Here is an 8,062-nt window from a genome sequence, read left to right on the forward strand (position 1 = left end):
TTGGTCTGCATAGCTCTTCTGTCGACTTTGAGCTATCTTCAGCCTATCTCTTATAATGTCAATGACCTGTTTCTTTTCCTTGACATAATTAGGATTGAACTCCTTGCTTGATCCAGCTTCATACCAACATATCGGTGATCTACACTTCCTTCCGTACAGAGCTTCAAATGGTGCCATCTTGATACTGCTTTTATAGCTATTGTTGTATGAAAACTCTGCTAGTGGTAAGTGTTCTTCCCATGATCCTCCGAAGTCTAGGGCACATGCCCTAAGCATATCTTCCAATATCTGGTTTGTTCTCTCTGTTTGTCCTCCCGTCTGAGGATGATATGCGATGCTATAATCTAGCTTGGATCCTAAAGCTTCGTGTAATTGCTTCCAAAATGCTGATGTGAACACGGATCCTCGATCTGACACGATCTTCTTGGGCACTCCATGTTTACTCACGATCTCTTTGATGTAAAGATCGATGAGTTTCTCCCCTTTATCCTGCTGGTTTACTGCTAAGAAGTGTGCACTTTTCGTCAACCGGTCCATGATTACCCATATCATGTCCTTTTTTTATTAGTCATGGGTAGCCCGGTGATGAAATCAATTCCTATCTCTTCCCATTTCCATTCTGGGATTGGTAAAGGTTCTAACTTTCCTGCCGGACTTTGATGTTCAGCTTTAACTCTTTGACATGTATGGCATTCTGCCACGTATTGTGCTATTTCCCTCTTCATGTTATTCCACCAGAATAATTCTTTGAGGTCCATGTACATCTTTGTACTTCCTGGATGTATGGAGTATGGTGTTTGATGTGCTTCCCGGAGTATAACTTCCTTGATCTCATCAATATCCGGGACACAAATCCTTTTCTGGAACCATAATGATCCCGATTCTCCTCGGTGAAATTCTGATGGTCTCCCCTCATCAATCCTTCTCATCTCCTCCACGATGAATGGATCATCCAATTGACCCATGATTATCTCATTCTTTAGGTTGACACTTAGTTCATCGGCTACTTGTAAAGCCGATAATCCTTCGTGAGCTTCTTTCTCCCAAAGTTGTATCTGGGCTTGGCTTATTTCCTTCGTCAACTCCGGTGATATTTCTTGTTCTATTCCTCCAGTACTCTTCCTACTCAAGGCATCTGCTACTACATTAGCCTTTCATGGAGTATAATTGATGGTCAAGTCATAGTCCTTGATCAATTCAAGCCATCTTTTCTGTCTCATATTGAGTTCCTTCTGAGTGAAGAAGTACTTGAGACTCTTATGATCAGTATAGAGCTCACACTTGGCTCCATAGAGAAAATGTCTCCAAGTTTTGAGTGCAAATACGACTGCTGCTAACTCTAGATCATGAGTTGGATAATTCACTTCATGAGGTCTGAGTTGCCTTGATCCATAGGATATTACTTTCCGATCTTGCATGAGTACACATCCCAATCCATGTTTGGATGCGTCACAGTACACGGTGTAATCCTTGCCAACTTCCGGAACTGCTAACACCGGTGCTGTGGTGAGTTTTTCTTTCAGAGTCTGAAAACTCTTCTCACACTCATCAGACCACACGAATGGTGTATTCTTCCTTAACAGCTTGGTCATTGGTCCTGCTATCTTAGAGAATCCTTCAATGAATCTCCGATAGTATCCTGCCATTCCCAAGAATCCTCGGATTTCCTTGACAGTCGTGGGTGCTTCCCAATCCAAAACTGATGCTACACTTTACTTGGGTTTACTGCTATCCCATCCTTGCTAATGACATGACCAAGAAATTCTACTTGATCTAGCCAAAACTCACACTTGCTGAATTTGGCGTAAAGTTGATGTTCCCTTAGTGTTTGCAACACTATCCTCAGATGTTCAGCATGTTCAGCTTTGTCCTTGGAGTATATCAAGATATCATCGATGAATACAATGACAAACTTGTCTAGACATGGCATGAAGATCTTATTCATAATATTCATGAATATTGCTGGGGCATTGGTTAGTCCAAAAGGTACTACGAGGTATTCATGGTGTCCGTACCTCGAGACAAAGGCTGTTTTCGGAACACCTTCCTTCTTGATCTTTATCTGATGATAACCGGATCTTAGATCAATCTTGGAAAAGACTCCCGCGCCTCTAACTTGATCAAAAAGATCTTGGATTCTAGGAAGTGGGTACTTGTTCTTGATAGTAACATTATTCAAGTTCCTGTAGTCTCCACACATCCTTCGACCTCCATCTCTTTTATCCACAAAGATCACATGTGATCCCCATGGTGAAATACTCTCTTGTATGAATCCTTTCTGTTCCAGGTCATCCAATTGTTCCTTGAGTTCTTTCAACTCCTTAGGCCCCATCTTGTATATGGTGCCTTAGCAATTGGAGCTGTTCCTGGAATTAGGTCGATAGTAAATTCTATCTCCCTATCTGGTGGCATTCCAGGTAATTCCTTAGGAAATACATCTTGGAATTCGTTGACAATTGGAATGTCCTCGAGTTTCACCTCCTTCATACTATTCAACTTTAACTCAACCTCAATCTGAGTATGCTTATCTCCTTGGTATATGATTCTTTCTCCACCTGGGCTTTTCAGAGACACTGTCTTATGGGTACAATCTATCAGTGCTCCATTTTCCTCTAACCAGTTCATACCAAGAATGACATCAATGTCCTTCATCGGTAGAATGAACAGGTCTGCGTCAAACGCACACTTATTGATCATAATGACTTGTCCAGGTTTGGTGTGGGTTACTAATATCGTTCCCCCCGTAGAAAGTATGGTTATGGGTTTATCTAACTTAGTGCAACTAATCCCATGTTTGATGATGAATTGCTGAGAAATGAATGATGTAGTTGCACCAGTATCAAAAAGTACTTTGCCAGGATGAGTGAGTATCTGAAGCGTACCTATCACTGCTTGATCGGAGTTCACCACCTCCTCCAAGCTGGTGCAGTTTAACTTGCCGAAGGGTTTCTTGTTCTTCCAATTCCCTCCGGTGTTCCCGCCTCGGTTTCCTCCTCCTCCTGGCTGACCTCCTCCATTCTTTCTCTTAGGGCAATCCCTAAGCATATGCCCTTCTTGGCGACACCCAAAACATATCACTCTTGGCTTCTTGCAATCCCTCGAGTGGTGTCCTGGAAGTCCATAGCTTCGGCAAACTATCTGATTTGCAGTCTGAAACGCTTGGTTTCTCCTGCTGTTGTAGTTGTTGTTGAATCTGGGCTTGAAACTCAAGCCAGTATTTGGCTTGTTGCTGACAAATTTCCTAGGCTCGAATTTAGCCTTCTTCCTCTTTTCATCCTGCAGTTGCTTGAAGTCATCTTCAAGAGTGATGGCTGCATCCACCAACTCCTGGAATTCAGTAGCTCTCAACATCCTGAGCTGTACCTTGAACTGAGGATTCAATCCTTGCATGAACCTCTTCTTCTTGTCCTCAGTGTTGAACTCCTCCACAGCATATCGAGACAATCCAGAAAACTCCCTGACGTAAGTCAGGATGGCCATATCCTTCTGCTCGAGACTTTCAAATTCTCGACGCTTCAATTCCACAATACTCTCAGGGACATTGGATTCCCTAAACTTCCTCTTGAACTCATCCCATGTGAATACCTTATCAGCCGGATAAACGGATACTATGTTATCCCACCATGATGCGGCGGGTCCACACAACAAGTGTGTTGCGTATCTGACCTTCTCCAGGTCGTTGCATCCTACTGTATTGAGCTTACGCTCAGCGTCCATCAACCAATCCTCTGCGTCCATAGGTTCGGGCGCATATGCAAAGGAGATTGGCTTAGTGTTCTGGAAGTCTGACAGAGTGACTCCCTGATACGTCTCCAACGTATCGATAATTTCTTATGTTCCATGCTACTTTATTGATGATACCTACATGTTTTATGCACATTATATGTCATATTTATGCATTTTCTGGAACTAACCTATTAACAAGATGCCGAAGAGCCGCTTGTCAAGTTTTCTGCTGTTTTTGGTTTCAGAAATCCTAGTAAAGAAATATTCTCGGAATTGGACGAAACTTTCGCCCAGGGTCCTATTTTTGCACGAAGCTTCCAGAAGACCGAAGAGATAACGAAGTGGGGCCACGAGGCGGCCAGAGGGGAGGCCGGCGCGGCCCAAGCCCTGGCCGCGCCGACCTACCCCCTGGGCCCCTCGTGTGGCCCCCCGCGTTGACCCTCCGCCTACTTAAAGCTTCCGTCGCGAAACCCCCAGTACCGAGAGCCATGATACGGAAAACCTTACTGAGACGCCGCCGCCGCGAATCCCATCTCGGGGGATTCTGGAGATCGCCTCCGGCACCCTGCCGGAGAGGGGATTCATCTCCCGGAGGATTCTTCATCGCCATGATCGCCTCCGGAGTGATGAGTGAGTAGTTCACCCCTGGACCATGGGTCCATAGCAGTAGCTAGATGGTCGTCTTCTCCTTGTTGTGCTTCATTGTTGGATCTTGTGAGCTGCCTAACATGATCAAGATCATCTATCTGTAATACTATATGTTGTGTTTGTCGGGATCCGATGGATAGAGAGTACTATGATTATGGTGATTATCAATCTATTGTTTATGTGTTGTTTATGATCTTGCATGCTCTCCGTTATTAGTAGAGGCTCTGGCCAAGTTTTTGCTCTTAACTCCAAGAGGGGGTATTTATGCTCGATAGTGGGTTCATGCCTTCATTGAATCTGGGATCGTGACAGTAGGTTCTAAGGTTGTGATGTGCTGTTGCCACTAGGGATAAAACATTGATGCTATGTCTAAGGATGTAGTTGTTGATTACATTACGCACCATACTTAATGCAATTGTCTGTTGCTTTGCAACTTAATACTGGAGGGGGTTCGGATGATAACCTGAAGGTGGACTTTTTAGGCATAGATGCAGTTGGATGGCGGTCTATGTACTTTGTCGTAATGCCCGGATTAAATCTCACTATATTTATCATATCATGTATATGCATTGTTATGCCTTTCTCTATTTGTCAATTGCCCGACTGTAATTTGTTCACCCAACATGCTTTTATCTTATGGGAGAGACACCTCTAGTGAACTGTGGACCCCGGTCCTATTCTTTACATAGCATACAATTTACTGCAATTGTGTTTACTGTTTTCTTTGCAAACATCTTCCACTCGATACGTTTAATCCTTTGTTACAGCAAGCCGGTGAGATTGACAACCTCACTGTTTCGTTGGGACAAAGTACTTGGGTTGTGTTGTGCAGGTTCCGCGTTGGCGCCGGAATCCCTGGTGTTGCGCCGCATCACATTTCGCGACCATCAACCTTCAACGTGCTTCTTGGCTCCTCCTGGTTCGATTAAACCTTGGTTTCTTTCTGAGGGAAAACTTGCTACTGTGCGCATCATACCTTCCTCTTGGGGTTCCCAACGAACGTGTGAGTTACACGCCATCAAGCTCTTTTTCTGGCGCCGTTGCCGGGGAGATCAAGACACGCTGCAAGGGGAGTCTCCACTTCTCAATCTCTTTACTTTGATTTTGTCTTGCTTTATTTTATTTACTACTTTGTTTGCTGCACTAAATCAAAATACAAAAAAATTAGTTGCTAGTTTTACTTTATTTACTGTCTTGCTCTTTATATCAAAAACACAAAAAAATTAGTTACTTGCATTTACTTTATCTAGTCTGTTTTATTTACAGTTGCTAAAATGAATACCCCTGAAAATACTAAGTTGTGTGACTTCACAAATGCAAATAATAATGATTTCCTATGCACACCTATTGCTCCACCTGCTACTACAAAGAGAATTCTTTGAAATTAAACCTGCTTTACTAAATCTTGTCATGAGAGATCAATTTTCTGGTGTTAGTTCTGATGATGCTGCTGCCCATCTCAATAATTTTGTTGAACTTTGTGAAATGCAAAAGTATAAGGATGTAGATGGTGATATTATTAAATTGAAAGTGTTTCCTTTCTCATTAAGAGGAAGAGCTAAAGATTGGTTGCTATCTTTGCCTAAGAATAGTATTGATTCATGGACTAAATGCAAGGATGCTTTTATTGGTAGATATTATCCTCCCGCTAAAATTATATCTTTGAGAAGTAGCATAATGAATTTTAAACAATTAGATACTGAACATGTTGCTCAAGCATGGGAGAGAATGAAAACTTTGGTAAAGAATTGCCCAACCCATGGACTGACTACTTGGATGATCATCCAAACCTTCTATGCAGGACTAAATTTTTCTTCGCGGAATTTATTGGATTCAGCTGCTGGAGGTACCTTTATGTCCATCACATTGGGGGCGGCTACAAAACTTCTTGATGATATGATGATAAATTACTCTGAATGGCACACGGAAAGAGCTCCACAAGGTAAGAAGGTAAATTCTGTTGAAGAAACCTCTTCCTTGAGTGATAAGATTGATGTGATTATGTCTATGCTTGTGAATGGTAGATCTAATGTTGATCCAAATAATGTTCCTTTAGCTTCATTGGTTGCTCAAGAAGAAAATGTTGATGTGAATTTCATTAAAAATAATAATTTCAACAACAATGCTTATAGGAACAACTCTGGTAATAACTATAGGCCATATCCTTCTGCTAATGGTAATGGTTATGGTAATTCTTATGGGAATTCTTACAATAATAATAGGAGTGTACCCTCTGGTCTTGAAGCCATGCTTAAAGAATTTATTAGTACACAAACTGCTTTTAACAAATCTGTTGAGGAAAAGCTTGATAAAATTGATACTATTGCTTCTAGAGTTGATAGACTTGCCTCTGATGTTAATCTTTTAAAATTGAAAGTTATGCCTAATAATGATATTGATAATAAGATTACTACTACAGCAAATGCCATCCAAGTTAGAATTAATGAGAATATAAGATTAATGGCTGAACTGCGTGCTAGGTGGGATAGAGAAGAAAATGAAAAACTAGCTAAAGAGAATAATGTAGCTAAAGTTTGGACTATTACCACCACTAGTAATGCTAATTCTCCACGTGTTGCTGCACCTCCTACTATCAATGGTAAAATAATTGGTGTTGGCAATGTTTCTACTCCTAGTGCAAAGCGTACAAAACTGCCTGAAATTGCTAAAACTGCTGAAACTGCTTGTGATAAAACTGCTGAAATTTTTTCCAACCTTGGGAACAATGATCCCATTGCTGTAGCTCATAATGATTTAGATTTTGATGATTGCCACATCTCTGAAGTTATAAAGTTCTTGCAAAAACTTGCTAAAAGTCCTAATGCTAGTGCTATAAATTTAGCCTTTACAAAACATATTACAAATGCTCTCATAAAAGCTAGAGAAGAGAAACTAAAACTTGAAACTTCTATTCCTAGAAAGTTAGAAGATGGTTGGGAGCCCATCATTAAAATGAAATTCAATGACTTTGAATGTAATGCTTTATGTGATCTTGGTGCAAGTATTTCTGTTATGCCTAAAAAGATTTATGACATGCTTGACTTGCCACCATTGAAGAATTGTTATTTGGACGTTAATTTTGCCGATAATGTTAAAAAGAAACCTTTGGAGAGGATTGATAATGTGCATATTACGGTTAACAATAACCTTGTCCCCGTTGATTTTGTTGTCTTGGATATCGAATGCAATGCATCTTGTCCAATTGTGTTGGGAAGACCTTTTCTTCGAACTGTTGGTGCTGTTATTGATATGAGGGAAGGTAATATTAAATATCAATTTCCTCTCAAGAAAGGTATGGAACACTTCCCTAGAAAGAGAATGAAGTTGCCTTTTGATTCTATTATTAGAACAAGCTATGATGTTGATGCTTCTACTCTCGATGTTACTTGATTTGCACTTTCTGCGCCTAGCTGAAAGGCGTTAAAGAAAAGCGCTTATGGGAGACAACCCATGTTTTTACCTACAGCAATTTTTTGTTTTATTGAGTCTTGGAAGTTGTTTACTACTGTAGCAACCTCTCCTTATCATGTTTTTGTGCCAAGTAAAGTTTCTATGTCAAAGTTGATGTTATATTTGGGACCGCTGCGCAGAAACAGCATTGCTGTCTGTCACGAATCTGGGCACAGTTCTCTGTAGAAAATTCGAAAAAATCTGCCAATTTACGAGCGTGATCCTCAGATATGTACGC

Source organism: Lolium perenne, chromosome 5 (genome assembly GCF_019359855.2).
Source record: "Lolium perenne isolate Kyuss_39 chromosome 5, Kyuss_2.0, whole genome shotgun sequence".
NCBI classification, from domain to species: domain Eukaryota; kingdom Viridiplantae; phylum Streptophyta; class Magnoliopsida; order Poales; family Poaceae; genus Lolium; species Lolium perenne.